The sequence below is a fragment of the Equus asinus genome, chromosome 22, assembly GCF_041296235.1.
Source record: "Equus asinus isolate D_3611 breed Donkey chromosome 22, EquAss-T2T_v2, whole genome shotgun sequence".
NCBI lineage: Eukaryota > Metazoa > Chordata > Mammalia > Perissodactyla > Equidae > Equus > Equus asinus.
In genome coordinates, this window is record NC_091811.1 from 12,526,740 (window position 1) to 12,546,306 (window position 19,567).

General features: G+C 50.8%; 1 protein-coding gene and 1 long non-coding RNA gene across 24 annotated transcripts in view; one reads left to right on the plus strand and one right to left on the minus strand.

The window, feature by feature from the left end:
* The window catches only part of CACNA1C (calcium voltage-gated channel subunit alpha1 C), a 683,102-nt gene that overhangs the window by 346,749 nt on the left and 316,786 nt on the right, over positions 1-19,567 (minus strand). The gene's annotated exons all lie outside the window — the stretch shown is intronic.
* On the plus strand, positions 178-18,289 carry LOC139041584 (uncharacterized). Of its 4 annotated transcripts, none has more exons than XR_011497029.1 (4): positions 178-6,884; positions 7,584-7,661; positions 10,230-10,443; positions 10,580-18,289. It is a non-coding gene; the product is annotated as an uncharacterized lncRNA (long non-coding RNA). The 4 variants fall into 4 exon arrangements; XR_011497027.1 differs by having other exon boundaries at positions 178-6,162; positions 6,735-6,884; positions 7,584-10,443; XR_011497026.1 differs by having other exon boundaries at positions 7,584-10,443.

Here is a 19,567-nt window from a genome sequence, read left to right on the forward strand (position 1 = left end):
CAGGACCGCCTTGACCTCCCAACTAAGCCCCACTTCTCGTCTCCCTCTCCTCCTTCGTTACCCATCCTTCTCTCCCTGCCTCTTTTACTCTTTGTCTTGAAATCCATTCTGAAAAAATTAACAATGAAGAATGAAAAAATTAACAATGAAGAATGAAAAAATTCCCCCTGAATCATGGGTGGGGCCTGACAGGCTGACCCAGAGCCTCTATGCATCCCTCAGTGTCCTTCCCCCACGGTGACCAGCAGAGGGTGCAGCAGGCTGGCTAGCTGCTGTGAATGGGGGAGAAGGACCCCTGGGGAAACCTGCAGCAGAGGCAGTGGGGCCGGCGTCCTCGTCCTCACCAGCATCCTCGTCTTCGCTGTCTGAGGAGATCCTACCGCAGTCCCCCCCCTCCTCCCTGGCCTAGGGAAACCCCCTGTCATCCATAGAGCTGCTGGCCTGAGTGTCCCCCAGTAAAAGCTTGAGGGCAACGCCCCCGCCTCTCCACCCCCGTCCACATGGCCAGGACCGGGCTGACAGTAAGTGGAACTGGCAGCTATTATGATGTGAAGGAAAGCAGGAAAAACTTTGCTTGCCCTCAAGAGGGACACAAGCGAAACTAACATTTCCTGAGGGTCCCTTTGGGTGCCAGGCTCCAGGCCACGTGCTTTGTGTGCCTAACTTCACTGAATCCCTGTGTCACAAATGACACAGTGGGAGCCCAGAGAGTCTGCGTAATGCATCCAAAGACACACAACAAGTAAGTGAGGGTCAGGATTTGAAATCTGTCTGACTCCAGAGCCTATAATTCTTCCAATAAACCATAAGCCATGGGCCAAAGAAGAAAAAAAAATTCAGCCATTAGACAGTTACTTGTTAGGGACTGTCTCCAAAAGTCCTCTGTTAAAACAAATGTTGCCTAAAGTGGTGCCCCGCTAGTGAACTAATCTACATTCAGGACCAAATATTCCGACTGTTTCAGGGAGTCTAGTGGACAATGTTCCAGTGTGAGAGGAGCTCAGAGGGAACGGTTCTGGAGACTAGACCGAGCTGGAAGTGGACAGAGGTTGTGATAGTGTTGGTGGTGGCAGAGGGTGCTTGGGAAGGGCTCTGCAGAGAGGGTGGGTGCCTCTGGATGCCAGGTGGCACAGAGGAGGGAGAAAGGAGCTGGAGCAGGGCACATGCCATCCACCCTCAGCCTGCAGAGGGCTCTCAGAGAGCAGACACCTTGGGGAAGAGTCCGTGCCCAGGGAGTGCTGTGGCAGCAGGCCTGGGGTCAGTCCCGGACCCTGGGTCAGTCCCAGAACCTCTGAGACCTCACTGTGCTCATCCGTGAAAATGGAGATGATGGCTCCCTCCTCACAGGGTTGTGGCGAAGATGAGACAACTGATGATGAGGAGCAGGAGCCCAGGCAGTGCCTGCTCGCTGGGTTCATGGGACGGCGAGCAAGATAGAGAGGCAGACCACGCAGCCCCGTGCAGCTCCCCAGGCCCAGCGCACCACCTCCCCCATCACCTGCCACGCAGGCCCGTCAAGGAGGTGATTTCTGGAGGCCTGCTTATTTCCCTTTCATATTTTTAGTGACCTTTGGAGTACAACAGTAAGTCTGCCCTATTTCCTGCCTCACGCAGAAGAGCAGAGCAGAAAAGCAGCTGAGAGCATCAGGACCCTGGCCACGCTCCTTCTCCAACAGGTACGGCGAAGGGAGCCTTCCTCATGGGCAGGCAGGAGCTCGTGCTGAGTGGCAGGACGGGGGCAGGCTTGTCCTCTTCGTGCACAGATGAAATTGTTTGGGGCAAATCCAGCAGGTCATCTGAGCACAAGCTCAGGGGCCACTGGGCAGCAATGCTGGGCAGTAAGGTCGCAGCCAGTCCCTTTTTGGCCCAGAGAAATGAGAACATAAAAAATGAAAAAACCTCCCAAAAGCCAAATGAATAAAGAAATGCATACTCGTCCAGCTCCTCCAGGTGTCCTGTGCCCTGTGAGGTGTTTTTACGTCCACGAGAGGCCCATGGAGGTCCTGGAATGTCAGCCCATCATCTGTTCTTCTGAGGGAAACTGAGGCTAGAGGGAGGCACATCAGAGCTGGGACCTGCACTCATATTTTTAGACTTGAAGGGAAAAACTGACAATTCTCTGGACATCTGGGTTATATATAGAGCCAGCTGGCTTGTTCCCAAACGGAAGGTCCAGACGGAATGTACACCCAGAATCACCAGAGAAGTGGGAAGGCTGCTGCGCTGGGGCGGGGTGGGAAGGTCTCGGATGTCATTCGCTAGGAGGAGACCCTTTCTTCATGTCACTACCCCACCCCAACCTCTCATCCATCTAGGGTCTGCTGGAAATAGGGAGGTTCTGGTCCCAAATAAAGACAGAAGGTCCTCGTCCCATCCCCCCAGCCCCCAGAGATGGTCTGAAGATGCCTCCAGAAACTTGCCAGAAGCTGACTCCCTGCACTGATTGCCACGACCTCTTCCATGACCTCTGTTAGCGTCACCCTTGAGTTAATGCACTTTCCCAGAGCCTGTTGCTAAGATACAACCGAGGAAAGGGAGGCACAAGGAGCTGCTGGAAAATAACTTGTGAGGTGAGCTGGTTATCACTTAGCCAAGAGTCTGGTCTTAGAAGGGTTGGAGCAGGTTCGGGGCAGAAGATTCAGCACGTAGGGAACAGGTAGGGCAAGCCTCGGGGTGGGGGTGGCCGGGCAGGGCCAGCCTACGAGCCTTCTCCAGGTAGTTTCAGTCTAATCTGTTCTGGACGCCTCCACTCTCCAGCCCACCCACGCACCCAATCGCGCCCCACCCGATTCTGTCATTACTTTCCTGCTCCACAAAGTGAAGCCTCGACTCCTTCTCCCCCTGCCTTCACCAAGACGGAGCTGCAGGAGGTGAGCACAAAGCTGCCTGGCCCCGGTTTAATTCTCTCCTGGGAGAGCAGAGCCCAACAACTTGGGTGCCAGAGAAGGCTGCTTGGATGTTTTTTTAAATTTTCTGGATTGTGAGCTTAAAGAACAACTTCTAAACTTCAAATTTACTTAGAGATGTGATTTACCAGATTGAAAAAAACGAGCAAGTTCTGCCAGAAAAAGAGCTGCAGCTGTAAATGTCTGGCTGTCTTTTGCATGTGTGCAGAGAAGAGGAGAGAAAGAGGGAAGGGAGGTGGGAGGAAGATGGAGAAAAGCAGAGGACTTAGGGACAGTCACAGAGAAGAGGTAGATAAGTGGAGAGAATCCAAAAAGACTCAAGAAACCAGGGCTGGACCAAAGTGGGGGGCATCAGGACCATCAGACTTGTGGAGGACAGCAGGGTGCAGGTCGAGGCTGCCTGGCACACAGGGAGACGGCAGCTGACACAGACGCAGCACCTGCTGTGGACCAGCACTGCCCTAAGCACGTTACCCGTGTCAGCTCCTCCAGTCCTCACCATAAGCAAACGGCTGGATGACAGAGCTGAGGCTGGAGCCCAGGCAAGCGAGCGGGCGCCAACCCCTCTCCTAACCACTCTGCAACAATGCATGGTACCAGGTGCTCCAGAAAGGACTTCGGATGAACAGAAGGAAAGAAGGGAGCAGGGGGAGGCATGTCTGAACGCAGTCCTGTCTCCACCCTGGAGAGTCAGCTGAGGTCTCTGATCTCACTTTTCTCATCTACAAATGGAGATGAGGAGCCTGTCTTGCCTCCTCACAGGCTTGGTCTGAACGCCAATGAGATGGTGCAGGTGGAGGTGATTCAAGACGGCACAGCCCCAGACGCACATGGGCACTCGGGCCGCCAGGGCCATGGCGCACCTCATGGTGGCAGGAACACATAGTCCCTGGAGTTGCTGTGCTGCCCCACTTGGCCCTTGGTCAGTCCTCTAGCTCCTGCATTAAGGAAAACGTTACTATTTTAATTAAAAATAGACACCTTAATCCGGGCTGCCTCCAGAACCAGCTGTGACTCACCCAGGGCTTCCTCTCATGAGCAAGAGGGACCTTCCCAGGTTCTCCTGCACTCCTCGTTCCTCCCCAGAGCAGGCGCGCACACGTGTAGGGCAACTCAGTAACCAGAAGTACAGATTAAATCCGTTTCTCAACGATACCCTATAAACAAGTGAGTTTAGGCTACTGAACAGGATAATGAGCCTCGGCAGCTGCATTTACTGCTGATAGCCCTGGCCAATCTGGGACGCCACCAGGAAGGCAGCCCATCACTCACAGTGGAGGATTCTCGGGACGTACACACCCAGGTGGCCCCAGGAGTTAACGCACATGTATCTGCACTATTCCTTTGAAGCAAGAACCAGCTATTATCCCAACATATTGAGATTTTGCTCAGTCCTGCCTGAGGGCCTTTGCATTAGCTGTTTCCTCTGCCTAGAATGCCCCTCCAGATGGTGACAAGGCTGGTTCTTTATCCTCATTCAAGTCTTGGTTCAAATGTCACCTTCTCAGAGAGCCATCAGTTCCCACCCCACGTTATTGTACTTTCTTCATAGCACAGATTACTATCTTAGTTGTATTTACTTGTTTACTCGTCTGTTCTCTCTACCACCCCCCACACTCACAAGGACCACTAAAAGTGAGCTGTCTTATTCATGCTTTATCCCCAGACCTTAAGTAGTTCATGCCTGACACCAAGCAGGTGTGCTCAGTATTTATTAAATTATCAGAATTAATTAGCTAATTAATTAACATCAACACAGGGGAAGCAGTGTCCCATCCATCCTGTGAAATGAACAGAAGTCTCCATTTTGCAGACGAAGAACCAAAGGTTAATGTAACTTGCTGGTAATGGGATGCCATGGCTATACTGCCTTAAACCAGGGGACAGAGGGGGAATCCGTCCTGTCATACGCAGGAGACAAAGAAGGGGCCGAGGTCAGAACAGGCACCACTCCTTCTTCCCACCACACCCCTGGAAGCCAGAAGGAGGTCCCTCGGCAAAGCTGTGACATGTGAAGAGCCAACGAGGCTCCAGCGGGCAGCTGGTGCTGGCTGCGATGACACTGGCAGCCTGAGCTGAGCCCAAGTGGACAGGCCTCTGTTGGCTGGAGGACGAGGCTGTGCCTCACACCCCTTTAATTTTCAGTAATGCGGCCACTGTAAATGCGTGAGTGTGGGCTGCAGCCTCTGCCAGCCTTAGCCTTACACAGCTGCTGCTCCACAGACACGGCCACTGAAACCCCTCCTCTGATCCCAGGGCTGCTGGGATCTAGCAGGTCGCTGTCACCCAGGACCCATAACTGTCCCTAAGCCATTAGTGTGTGTGGGGGGGGGGCAGGGCTGGGGAGGGCTTGGGGGCTGCAGACAGGCCAAGGTCTTCTGCGCCTGGCCCTGGCTGCTTCGGCCTACATGCCTGACCTAGGCTGCAAACCTCAGAGAGCTGCTTATTTAACATAGTGCTTCTCTGCAGGGGAGTATGTCCTAAAGGTGGGTCACAGAGAAAGGCAGCCTCAGAGGGAGGAGTTGGGAACCCAGAAAGAGAGAGGTGCATCCCCCTCGAGGAAGGAAGAAAGCCCAGGGGAAGCAGGTCCCCTTTCTCCCTCCCTTGCGCCCCTCACAGTATCCATCAATGCCGCAGGCCTGGTGACGGAGGAGTGGGGGCCCAAGGGTGACTGACCACATTAATTGCAGTAGTTGCTACGTAACGCTTTGTGTACGTTTCTAGAACTGAGAGTGCATACGCAGCGCACAATGGAATAAGGGCATGTTGGTATTTGGGGTGTTTTTCTTTTTTACTAAAAAACATATATTCAACAAATGCATGGGAAATAAATGAAAGCAAGGCCAACAGACAGGCACAGAGGACAGAGCCACAGGCTGCTCCGGCTTCCTGAGAGGCAGGGATGAGGAAGGCGGATCCCACAAGACCTGGGGTCAAGGATTTGAGTGCAGGCTCTGCCTAGCCACTGGAAATCCAACTCTTCTGCTCAGTTTGGAGCCAGGGGCCCAGCGGTAGTAACAATGTGGCTTGTCCTCAGGCACAGGACATACCACGTGGCCTGGGCACTGGGCCAGTTAGAAGTAGAACCCCCGAGGGGCAGCGGTGAGGGGCTGGCTGTCCGAGGAGGGAAAGGGCACAGTGATGGCAGAGGTACAAGGCCGTCCCACGGCAAAGCCCCAGGGCACTGGCGCTGTAGAGGAATGGAGAGCTGGGTCGAGACCAGAAGAGCTCCGGGGCCGCCTCAGCCTGGGAAGCGGTATGTATTTTCCCTGAGATGTTCAGATGACTCAAGCAGAAGGAATTGAAACGTCTGGCCGGGCCCTCCCATGTGAGAGGTGCCTCGCTGGCTCTTCTCAGGGTCTGGCCCCTTCCCACCAAGCCCTCCTGCCACCTCCCTTCTCGGGGGATGCTCTACTCTCCCCAGTCCCGCGCATCCCCTGTGAACCCCCAACATTTGAAGACACGTCAGATCCCATTAAAATCCATAGCAAGAGCAAACCAACGAGTAAAAGAAATGTCTAAAGAGCATCTGACAGTGGAGAGGAGTACAGGGCCAGGTTGAGACTCGGGGATGTGAGCAGAGCCACGCCCCCAGGGAGCAAGGGGTGTCAGGACAGGGGCACCACCGACAGCCCATCTGCTCCCTGGACCGCCGTGTGGGGAAGCGACCCATTCCTGCAAGGTTCCTGGCAGCTGCGCATCACACAGGTTGCTGTGCGGGGCGGGGGGGTGGGTGGGGTGCAGACAGCGGTCCATGGGGCTTTCGTGATCACGGTGGCCCCTGCCAGGACAGGTTACAGAGCTGTTGATCACCACCTCTTTTCTCAGGGAGGGGAGCCTGTGGACCTAACATTCTCAGGACCCAGCTGGTGTTGGAGACTTAGGAGCACCCCTCTGGAGGTGGAGGAGTAGTCCTCGAGAGACAGCACCGCTGTCAGAAAAGGAGCTCGCGCTGGCTTCCTCCGTCCTCGTTCCAGAGTAGGACTCAGGGGACTAAGTCCTCCTCTCTCCCTCCCTCCCTCTCTCCTCCCCACCCCTCCCTCCTTCCCTGACTCCTTCTTTCCATCTCTCTTCCTTTTGGCCCTTATTCCTGCCAGGCTCTGTTCTAGGTGCTGCTGCATGAGTGCCCACCTGCCACATGAGATCTGCAAACTCATCCAAGCCACGTGTCCCCCCCTGTGTCCGAGCAGCCACCTAGACTCCTCCGTTCTGGGACCCTCAGAACTCTAATTCTCTAGACGATGGGCCCCTTGAGGGGAGGAGCCATGTACTTATAGCCTGGGTGGCCCAGCGCCCAGCACAGTGGCTGCCACAGAGAAGCACTTGAAGAATGCCGGCTGGCTGGTGCAAGGACGGCTGGCTGATGACTCTCTTTGGCCTGTGTGGCAAGTCTGAGAATAAAGACCGACTTATGCCAAATTCATTGGATCTGTCTGCCCTTGATCTTCATCCAGGAAGGAAGTCACTGGCCATTGAAAGTGATTTTGCCTGAGGATTTGGTGATGGGCCGTGGCTCGACAGGGCCCGCTGACACATTTGGAGAATTCCCCACTGTCACCTTGCTGACAATCATTGTTTAAGTGCCTGCAGAGTGAGATGTCTCCTCTGACTTGCAGTCACTTGTCAGGTCTGTAATTACACCGCATAGTTCTAACCAAACGTCTTCTGATTGTGCAGGTTCCAGCTCCAGAAGGAGAAAGACTCAAGTGAGAGCCCTTCAGCTAATTCTTTAAACACCTCGTGAATCTGAATCAGGTAGGTCAGTGAGGCTAGAACAACCGACCACTGGCCGATTGTAATGAAGGCCTTCTTGCCCAGCACCCTCCCAACCCCCAGCCAACCTTTGAATGTATCTTGGGACCCCGCACCCATTGCTGTCTACCTCCCGCCTCCACAGCACTGCAGGATGGCACGGTTCCTCAGGCCCCCGGCCCCTCCCGCTGATTAAAATGTGCTGTCAGTTATGTACTCCTTAGAAGGCGTTTCAGCTGTGTGTTACCTCTTCTCCCACAGCTGGTTTCAGTTTGATCATGAAACAAAGATCCATCACGTGCTTCTTCTCGCTCCCCTGAAATCTCCTCTCCACCTAGATGGAGGCAGCAAAGGGACCAGAGGAGGAGCAGCCATCCCCTCCGGAACCTGCCTCTCCCCTGTCTGTCCCCAAATCTAGTCACCAGCAAGACCCTCCCGACTGCCCTGGACCACAGAGATCATTCCCTCCAAGACATTTCTTCTCTCTAGCTGGATTCAGACACAGTATCTATTTATTGAGTTTCTTTTATGCGTTTTTTTAAAATTTTTTAAAACAGTGCTAAAATACACAAGCATCAAATTTACCATCTTAACCATTTTAAGTGCACAGTTCATTAGCAGAAGTATAACTACATATATAAGTATATTCACATTGCTGTGCAACCAACCTCCAGAATTCTTTTCATCTTGTGAAATAGAAACTGTCTCCATTAAACAACAAATGCCCCTCCCTCCCCCAGGCCGTCCTAACCATCATTTACTTTCTGTCTCTATGACTCTGACCAACCCAGACACCTTATATAAGTGGAATCATACAGTATGTGACTTTTTGTGACTGGCTTATTTCATTTAGCATAATGTCCTCAAGGTTCACCCATGTTGTAGCTTGTGTCAGAATTTCCTTCCTTTCTAAGGCTGAATGGTATTCCTGTGGATGTATATACCTCATTTGATTTATCCATTCATCCATCAGTGGATACTTGGGTTGTTTCCACATTTTGGCTACTGGTGAATAGTGGCTCTATGAACATGGGTGAACCAATATCTCTTGGAGACCCTGCTTTCAATTCTTTTCAATACATATCCAGAAGTGGAATTGCTAGATCACGTGGTAGTTCTGTTTTGCATTTCTGAGGAACTCCCATACTGTTTTCCACAGTGGCTGCACCATTTCACATTCCCACCAACAGTGCACCAGGATTCCATTTCTCCACGTCCTCGCCAACACTTGTTTTCTGTTTGTTTGTTTTGTTTTGATAGTAGCGATCCTGGGGGGTGTGAGGTAATGACTTCCTTTCCTGTTTCAGGTACTATGCTGAGTGCTTGCGTATAATCTCATTTAATACACAAAATCACACCGACACTCAGTTGGTGGTGTCCACTTTCTTCCCTGTGTCACGGGACATCTTTTTAGGTGTTGCATTTCTCTCCACTGGCAAACTGGTTCTCTTCACGGAACGCACACACGCAAGTCATGTAGGTCCAGCGTGGCCCTGACTTAGATACTTGGTCACTTGCTATTAATGAACCAATGAGTCAATCAATGGTGGTTCCTCAACAAGTAGTTGGGGGTATCTCTTTTTGGCCACTGGGATCTCCAGGGATCTGGAACTCAGTGACCATATAGATGCTACTCTAGCCGTGCTGAGCCCATGCCTGCCCAGCACTTTACACAGAACAACCAACAGCTTTCCTCACCAGCTAAGGCAAACTCTTGACAACAGCCAGTCCTAGCTGAGCACTATGTGTCAGCACCATCACAGCTTATGCGGAAAACAGATACCCAAAAGGTGCATCCTATGGTTGGTGCTTGACAAATATTTTCTCCAACAACAACAACAATAATAATAGCTGACACTTTTGACTGTTTACCCCATGGTCCCACATTACATACACTGACTGATTTAGTCCTCATAACAACCCAATGAGGTAGGTATCATTATCCCCATTTTCCAGATGAAGAAACAGGTCTCAGAGGAACACAGGCACTTTCTCAAGGTCGCACAACTAAGAGATAGCAAAGTGGGGATTTGGCACCAGAGCCCATGCTCTTAACTGCTCTGACCTGCTGTCTCCCTGGATGTGTCCAGCTTTGGGGGCCTGCTCCAAGTTAGTGGAAGTTGAACAGGCCCAGACATGGTTCTGTCAGTGGAACTTGTGGCCTCTTGGGTCACGGCACAGAGCCCCCACTCACCTGCTCTCTGTCTACAAAGGCCCTGTCCTCTGACAACAGCTTGTGATTATTCTCACCTTCAGAGCTGGCTCCAGAGAGGCCAGGAGAGTCTTCTACACAGAGACCTGTAACACTGACCTTCCTGTTGACGTGGTCTTCTGCCTGATGAGAACAGGTCCCCAGCTTAGGGAACATTAAGAGACTTTGCCCCCAAAACCATGTATTCTTAGAGCACTCTTACTGCTAGACGTAAGTAAAATCACAGATTTCTGTTCTGCGGAAGCGAGCAGAAGCTCTTTTAATTGTGTTTTAAAAGTAATCAGGCATTCACTTATCTGCTCAGTCAACTGAATCCGCATGCCTAAAATAATGCCCAGAACGTAATCTTTGCTCAATAGAGTTTTCTCTCTTTGAACCCCTCCCCCAAACTTTCCTGGGAGGAGGCTGGAGGAAGCAGCACACCTGCAGCTCTGCGCTAGGCACGGGCACCGTGAAGCTCAGCCTTCATCTCTTCCTCTGATGAAAACTGCCAGCAGCATAAGGGGCCGCGAGAGCCCATTCTTCCCGTCGTAAGTCAGACACCTGGACAGTGCAGCCTCCTGATTGAGAAAGGTGGGTAGCTGGAAGGAAAAAGCTGCAAATATGTGGCATGCTCACCCAGGCACTCATCAGTCTAGCTGATGGAGGCTGCTCCCATGTGGTCATAAATTCAGTCTTAAGCAAACACTCATTTTTCTCTCATTCCCAGATTATTGGCACAAAAGGAAAGCGGACAGTCGCAGATGACATCCGCCAAGGTTGGGGCAGGGATTAATGCTTGTCCAAATCCTCCGATAAGTAAAGAAAAGATGACCACTCCTGTGGTGCTCATCTGCGTTTTATTTTGTTTTTGTTTTTTTGAGGAAGATTAGCCCTGAGCTAACATCTGCTGCCAATCCTCCTCTTTTTGCTGAGGAAGACTGGCCCTGAGCTAACATCCGTGCCCATCTTCCTCTACTTTATATGTGGGACCCCTACCACAGCATGGCATGTCAGGCGGTGCCATGTCCGCACCTGGGATCCGAACCGGAGAACCCGAGGCCACTGAAGCGGAACATGCACACCTAACTGCTGCGCTACCAGGCTGGCCCCTCATCCGAGTTTAAACATCTGGAGTTCCAATAATGCACTCTATGAAAAACTATCAATGCAAAACAATGCGTCGGAGGAATGTTTGAGGGAGATAAGGAGGATGCACCCTTTTCCCTCATTTCCATCAAAAGGAAGAGTCCTGCACAGGCTAATGGAAAGCGTATCAAGGGGGTGGGGGTCAAAAGATCCAACCCTTCTGACTTTGGACAAGCCACACCTCTGTGTTTCCTTTTATAAAAGCAGAATGGTGCTTGGGGGTGGGGGGCGTGGAGAACGGTTCTCACGTCATTCTACGCTGAAAACAGTTCACAGTGCTCCAACCGCTTGGTGAAGCTGGCAAAACAAAGCTGAGCACTGCAGACCCGAGGACTCTAACTCCAGTCCCAGGACCTACCTTCACTGAAGCCCACGCACGCGCGTCCTACTTCAAACAACCGGAGAAGTATCCATCGACAGCAGAGCGGATGGAAACGCTGTGTGCTGTGGCTTAGTCACACGATGGAAGACTACACACCAGTGGATGTGAACGCACAGCAACACAGACAGCAGCACGGATGAATCTCACAACACAGTTGTGACTGAAGAAAAGCTCGACCCCAAACACCTACTGTATGATTCCATTTATATAAAGTACAAAAAGGCAAAGCTGAGACACATAGTCAGAGGTCAGGATGGTGGTTGCAGGGGAGGCAATGTAGTGACTAGAAAGGGACACGGGTGTAAACAGTGTTCTTTTTCTTGATCTGGGCGCTGGCCACACAGTGGTGTTCACTCAGTGAAAATCCATCATGCTCTACTGGACACCTACAGTTTCTGCATTTTCTCATATGCATGTTACATTTATATTTAAAGTATTTATTTAAAAATATCAGATCCTGGACATGGGGAATTTTCAATTCTCCAAAAAAAAAGCCTCAGTAAGAGAAAAATTTGATCCTGAGGGAGCCCTGTGGGATCATGTTCCTGGGCATCTGAATACATGAGCACGCTGCTCGCGGGAGGATGAGAGGAGCAGGATCCCCACCTCCCCAGAGGGCAGGGTTCCTAACAGTGTGAAAACATTGTGGCCAGCCCAACAGAGACCAAGAAGGGGGAGGGAAGCACAGCAAGGGCTGAGCCCTCCAGCACAGACGCATCCCCCATCCCGAGTGGCCCTGTGCCCTAGAGCCACGCAAGACTGCTGACCTCCTCCTCGGCCTCCCTAACGGGTGGGCTGTGATGGAGTTGCTTTGATGGTAATTATTTCCTGCTCAGACAGGGAGGCAATAGATGATCTCAAGGGAGACTCCGTAATTGAAAAAGTGTCCATAAATAAAGAACAATAAAAGCTTTTTCAGCTGAAAGCCTGGCTTTCTTGGCCCTGTCTGCTTCAGTCTCCACCCACCTGCTAACGCGCTTCCCCTGAAGGGCCCTCCTGGGTCCTCCTACCTCTCACCTGACAGACCCGTTCCCTGAGGCAGGGAGCCAGCGAGCACGTGTTCACCTCGGAGAGCCAGGCTTCCACGTCTTTTAGGTCAGGAAAACCCACTCCCCAAATCTCTGAATCAATGTTCTATGTGAACCAAGGAAACCAAATGTTGTCTCAAACTGTCCTTTAGTTTATCCTCGCTGATTACAGAGATGATCTTTTTCCCTTGGGGATTTTCTAGGCCCTTAATCTTGGGTTACTTCTCCTTCCAGAGACCTCTGAGCTAGTGTCTGCTGATTGGTATCCTACCAGTAGGCGCCAGGAGAAATTAAACGCAAAACCCTCACTTCACTTTGTGAGCGCTTTTGAAGAAAGTATTTTTGGGTGGGGAGGAAGCAAGGTCTGAATTATCACCTACAATGTGGTTTGGGGATGGCCCGTATCTGCTCTGATTAACTGACCCCACAGAATGTACTGGACGCCCACCACGTGCCAAGTCCCACGCCTCCTTGCAGCTTGCCCTGCCTGACAGCGAGCTTCTGCTGTAACCAGTCGTGGAGCAGAGGCTCCATCAATCCTTGGGGAGAGGGTGGAGAAACGAGCTGGATGAGGGGCCGAGTGGTTCAGAGCTGCTCTCCACACCCACAGAGCCTTGAGTGACCGTTCACCATAAACTGAAAAGGTGGTCTCTGCGCTCCCTGGCCTAACCCCGTGCAACATTTCTATCCAACTATGATCTATAGAATCATAACTCAGACGCAGGTGTAGACACACTCGCAGATAGGCAAGGAGAGCGGGTGAGGGACTCGGGATTCAATATCTCAACATCAAATGGACTGATTCAACAGAATGAATTCTAATAAGATTTATGATAAATTTCTGGGTTTAGGTTAAATACACTTACCTAATTTCAAGACTGGAGAGCCCTTGCTCAACAGACATTCATATGAAAACACATCTGGAGGCCTTAGGTGACCATAAGTGTTTTTTAAGGCAGGAATATGATATGATGGTTAAAATGGAACATTGGGCTACAGCGTTGGACATATGGAGGTCAAAACAGAACAGATAATAAAACTCTGGCACCCCTCTATTAGCTCTGTGTTTAGTTCCAGGCATCACTCTGAAAAACTACTGTGAGCCCAAAGGAAGATGCCAAGACAGTGAGGGCTCGGGAAGCCTTGTCACATGAGGAGCACTTGAAGGAACTGAGGACAATCAGAGGAGGTTCAGGCAGGAACAGAAAGATCTTTTTCAAATTCTTAAAGTACTCTTGGAAGAGGAATTGGCACTTTATTCTGTGTAGCATGAGAGGGTAGAATGGGGGTCGATGAATATGTTATAGGGATTTTTTTTCTTAGTACAGGGAGGAATTTCCAACAGTTAGAGAACTGGGACGGCAGAATGGCTAGTGTGTGCCCCCACACCCACAGCTGACCCACCACCACACAAAGAATTTTAAGGCCCTTTCCTCTGTTAGGAGTTAGGCTAACCTAGATGACCTCCAGAATTTCTTTCAATGGCTACAGTCGATGAATGCAGGTGACCACTTATTTAGCTCTTCCTGATGCTCCTTGCCATGAGTCAGCACTCTGAAGACACTCTGAAGGTGGGCAGTGGAAGGACTGACCGGCCCCAGGGGGGTGACTTCCTGGTATTTTCCTTTTACACCCTGGAAACACCCTGGCATTTGTGTGGGACTGTTCCCAGACAGCCACAATGTCACCCTCTTGTATTATGTTGGGGGGAGTGAGGAATATTCCAGGGACTCTCATAGTTTACATAATCCCAAAGAGCCTTTAAGGCTTGAGCATCCTGCTTTTTTATTTGAGGGGTAAACTACACACAAACATAAAAGTTACCATCTTAACCATTTTTAAGTGTACAGTTAAGAAGCATCAAGTGCATTCACATTGTTAAGCAATCATCACCACCATCTGTCTCCAGAACTTTCATCCTACTTTTCAATGCCATCATGAAGTCAAACAAATTATTCCCAAAAGCTGTTTCTAGTTTTATCAGTCATGTACTAGATACCATGGCTCTCTCTGCAGGCCCACCATGGACGTGGTCAGCCCTGTCTATGTGCATACCTGCCTTCCTAGTTAAAGAAGCTTCTGCTGCCTGACATGGCAAGTAAAGAGGTTTGTGCCTGTCATCGGTTCCAGGTGAACATGTGATGCCCAACTATGCTCCCCACTCACAGTCTGCCTTGTTTGCTTTGGTACAGAGGATGGCTCAAGAAGCCCCTTCTTATGTTGGGACTGATGACCACCCCTGGGGAAATGGGTCAGCTTGGGTCCAATTTCACTCTTTGCTGAAGGTAAAGGGAGAAAGTGGTAATCAAGGGTTCATGCACACTCCAGTTGATCTGCCCAGCTTGGTGTTAATGTAAACAGTTAATTGCAGGCTTGCAGGCCTGGCGGCATACAGGGTAGCTTTAATTAATTCCAGCACACGTCTTGCAATGTTTACATTCCAAATTACCTTCAAGTCAGAAGTACGTAGCCAAGAACCACAGTTTGGGGGCAATAAAATTCCACTGGCCGCTGCCTCCAGCGTCTGGAAGTCATTTGCTAAAAGAGACAGAGTTTGCTATTTGGGAAAGTTAGACGTACTTCAAGAGAGAGATGAGGTGACACTGGCTTTCCCCTAAGCTGCTGACATAAGGCTAGCACCAGAGTAAGACTGATGTCCTACAGATTCTGAGCAGAGGGAGAAAAGCCCCACCATTTGCTGCCATCAGCACGAAAGGAAGCCTGGACGAGAGCCTGGGGAAAGATGTTACACCGATGACCAGGATTAGATTTCTAGAAATTATTTCCTATTGTTACAGACACCAGCTCTGGGTTTGCTAAAATTGGGGGTTGTCTTCCTTTTCCCACTCCTTGCCCAAGATTCATAGAAAACTCCATTTGCATGAAGAAGGGTTTTTCAGATGTTGTGCTTGAGAGCATTAGGGTTGGCCGCATGCTGTCTCCAAAACACTGGGTCCTTGGCACCTCTTACACCTGAGAACTGGAACCCACTGGATGAAAGAATCCTGTGAGAAGGCCCTTGCAAATTCCACCTAGTCCATCCCCCTGCCTTTAGGAGAGCTAAATATAATCCACTCTACACTTTCAGTTGCCTACCACATCACTTCCCTCCTCAGATCTAAGAAAGGAAGACTGGGTTATGAAAAATACTTTGCATTTGCTCCTTTGGAAGTCAAATTTCCAAATGAGTCAACAATGCTAAAGAGTTTACAGTATCTCTCTAAACAAATCAAAACTTCATGTAAATCCTATTATTTGTCAATGTCATTTTGCCTCCCACTCATTCAAAAGCCAAGCTAGATTTGTTGGTGATACACTTCGAGAATTCTCCTATTCTCTCTAACCGGGCGGCAGGGGACAGGATATTGCTCCAGCTGCAGGAACCGAAGGGAATAGAAGTAGGCCCTGGAGTCACCCAGACCTGCATCGAGGCCCCTGATTGGGTGAACTTATCTAGCCTCTCTGAGCCTCAGTTGCCTTGTGTGGAAAGTGGAGATAACACTACAGCTTCTCTGATAGGGGTGTTAAGGGTTAAATGAGCTCAGAGCTGTAAGGGACTTTGTCTACTAAGTGCTCCAAACGTGGTGGCCCTCCAGTGAGCTGAGTGGCTCTGGGGAGCGTGCAGTGAGATTCAAATGTAGATCTGAGGCTCCCAGGCCTCCATGTCTCTCACTGCAGAGGGTACTAAGGTATACCCAGATTGCTCCCTCCTGGAAACTCTGGAGAGAGATATTATACAGACCCCTGGGAAACCCCAGAAATTCCTAAAGCACCCTGGCTGGTCTGTGTTGCCAGCTGTCTCCTGTGCACTGTCTTAGCTATCTGGTATGTCACTGCCAGTCCTGCCCCACTTCCTCATTCCTTCCTTCCTGGATGGTAAGTCTCCAGAAGGCAGGGTCCACATCTATGTAGACCACTGGGTGCTATGTACAGAGCTTGCAATGCCACCTGCAAAGCAATGCTTAGCAAATCCTTTTTTAAAAGACCATCAAGATGACTCCATTATGTTACATGTAACCCACGTTAAAAACCAAAATGCCTTGATTCTTTCTCTAACCCACTTGGACAATCATGGACTGCAGTTTTAGCCTCATATCCTAGCATGTGGGTGTTTGAATGATTCCTAGACTCAAGCAGTTTGGGGTCCTTACTACGCATGTCAGCATTTCTCCAAGAGTAGTCCCAGAATGAACAGCAGCAAAACCACAAGGGGTGGGGAAGAGGGCGTGCTGGGTACACACACAGATTCCCAGCCTCCACCCCAGACCTCTGGAATCATGATCTCTGGGGAAAAAGCCAGGGCTCTTCCCTTTAAATCAGCCCACCTGCCACAGTGTCTATGGCTCTGGGAGCTTCTCTTTTGACCCTTACCCTGCAACAGTGGGCAGCTGCACTGGCCTTTCAGAAGGTGTGACCAGTTGGTTACATGAGCGGGCCTAAGACAGAGGTATCTGCACCTCCTGCCCCATCGAGAGGCCGTGCAAATTCAGAGGCACCAGAGAGCAGGCGAAGCCTCTCAGTGCTCCAGGATCAGCAGCGTGGAAAGAACGCCCCATTCAGAGCCTCAAAAGATGAAGCATCTTTCCTAGGCGACGTCCCTGGGTTCATCCTGCATGGTCCTGGCCTTTCAAGATGGACGGCTCTATAATTTTCAGAAAGTGCCCTGGGTGGCTGTGCCGCACTTTGAAAACCACAGTTCAAGGCCACGCCCCTAGGCGCCCGCAGCATAGCCACGCAGCAGGAAGACCCTGAACCCCTGGGAGGGGGGAAGCTGGGTTCTAGACCTGGCTCTGCTGCCTCCAAGGGGCTGTGTGATCCTGCAGAGGTCCCTGAGCATCTTGGAGCCTTAATTTGTCTCAACTATTAAATAAAGGGAGTCAAACTAATCGGTAGCTTTCAGATTTTGTTTTGGCAATGAAATTGTTTCTGCCAAAGAAACTTATCCAGTACCCAGATACAGAAAACAGCCGAAAGCGCAGCAGCCAGCAGCACGTGCAGCAGCCCCAGAGGCTCCCTGGCAGGCTCCTCGAGTGCAGAGCACAGCTCTGAGTCCTCCGGCCAGAGGATCTAAGTCCAGGCCAGACCTGCAGCTTCATGTAGCCCCAGGCTCCGCCCCAGGAAGAGACGGAGGGAAGCAGATGTGAGCAGCTGCTGGCAGAGCTGTCTCACAGTCTCAGCTGGGGCCCCACAGGCGGCTAAGAGTGGGCTCTGGGTAGCAAGCAGTGGTTTGGCAAGGGAGGTCCAGCTGCTGCCCAAGTCTAGTCCCTGGGGCTGTGGAAGCCCCGACAGCCTCATTCCCCTGACAGCAAAGGGACACCATGTAGTCTCTCATCGCGGCCATTGCAGGAGCCGCTCCTAGCAAGCAGGCCTGGGAGACACTTCTTCATTTGTATGAGATGGATGTGTCTTAGCTCTTCCTCCAGAGTGTATTTGCATATTAGAGATCCCATGGTAAGTCCTGTGGCAAATCAGCCTGTTTAGCACGTTTTTAAGCCAGCATGTCTCAAACTTTTTTGACTGACAGACCCTCTTTACAAGTAAAATTTATTCAACATCCTTTGGAAGACAGTTTGTGATACACACAGAGGTATAGTTTCAGAAGTACTTGAGTGTGGGTTTTGGGAAAAGACTGACATTCCGAGGATTTAGAGGTGGGGAGAGGCAAAGGAATTATTTCTAGGGATTTTTTTCTCCTTTAAATTTATATTCTGGGGGCTGGCCCCATGGTTGAGTGGTTGGGTTCACGCGCTCCACTTTGGCGGCCTGGGGTTTCGCCAGTTTGGATCCTGGGTGCAGACATGGCACCGCTCATCAGGCCATGCTGGGGCGGCGTCCCCCATGCCACAACTAGAAGGACCCACAACCACAATACACAACTATGTACCGGGGGGCTTTGGGGGGAGAAGAAGGGAAAAAAAAAAAGATTGGCAACAGTTGCAGCTCAGGTGCCAATCTTTAAAATAAAAAAAAAAAATTATATTCTATGGGACAAACGACCAATGGACTTAACTTTATGACTCCTTAAGTCCTAGGACCCAAACCAGCTATTTGTGAGGAGTCTCTAGGGCCGCTTGAGTTTGCCTACTCTCTGACGGAATCTCAGGATCAGACAGCGGACCTGATTAGGGCTGTCAGCGCCATGTGTCGCTCTCTCCTTGAAAGCCGTGTGTGCTGGCCCTACATTGAGCCCTAGAGTGTGTAAGATCGCAGACTGCACAAGCTGGAGGTGTGTTACATCTGCTCATTCCACCCTTCCCACCCTGGACCAGAACCTGGGAAGCCTCAACCTGCACAGCCAAACCACAGCTTCTGGAAGTTTTCAAAGTCCCTTTCACATCTGGGCAGCCTGTCACCCAAGAGGATGTGTGGCACAGTGGGTCTTCCTTTTCAGGTAAGACAGGTATGGTTAAGAACATGGGATCCAGAGCGAGACCATCTGGGTTCGAATGCTGGTTCCACCACCTACAGCTACATAACTGCTGGCAAGTTCCTTAACCTATCGGTGCCTCAGTTTCTTCATCTGTAAAATAGAGAATGTCAATAATGAAATTAAATGAGTTAACATAAGTAATATACTTAAAATGGTGCCTAGCACATAGTAAGCACCAGAAAGGTGTCTGCTGTTATTACCATTATATCACAATTCAGCCTTACTAGCAAACTGTGTTTCGGGTGGTAGGCAGGATATGAGCCCACCTGAGTTGTTTCTGACCCTCTACAAACAGGCCCAGCTGAAGGAAAGGCCTGGTGATGGGGACAGCATGCAAGAGGAGACAAACACGTGGTCGTACAGGGGAGGAGCACCAGAATGGGAGCCAGGAGGGCTGGCCTCCACTTGAGATTCACCGTGAACTCTGCTTTGCGATGGGGACAAGTCTCTTAGCCCCTCTGAGCCCCGGCTACCTCCCAAGGAAATGATGGGGCTGAATTAAGTGATGTCAGAGTCTCTCCTGGCTTTTAAAATTCATGGTCCTAGGCCCAGATCCTGACACAGGAAGGGCTGGGGTTGGATGAGGGGGTCACAGAAAGAGCAAGATGCAGTAAAGAGCTACCCCTGCGGTGTGTGCATCTGTGCATCAGTGTGGTGCGGGACAGGAGCTCAGGGAAGATGGATGTTCAGGTGCCTCCCTCAGCCCTGGCCAAGGAGTCTCTGCCCAGC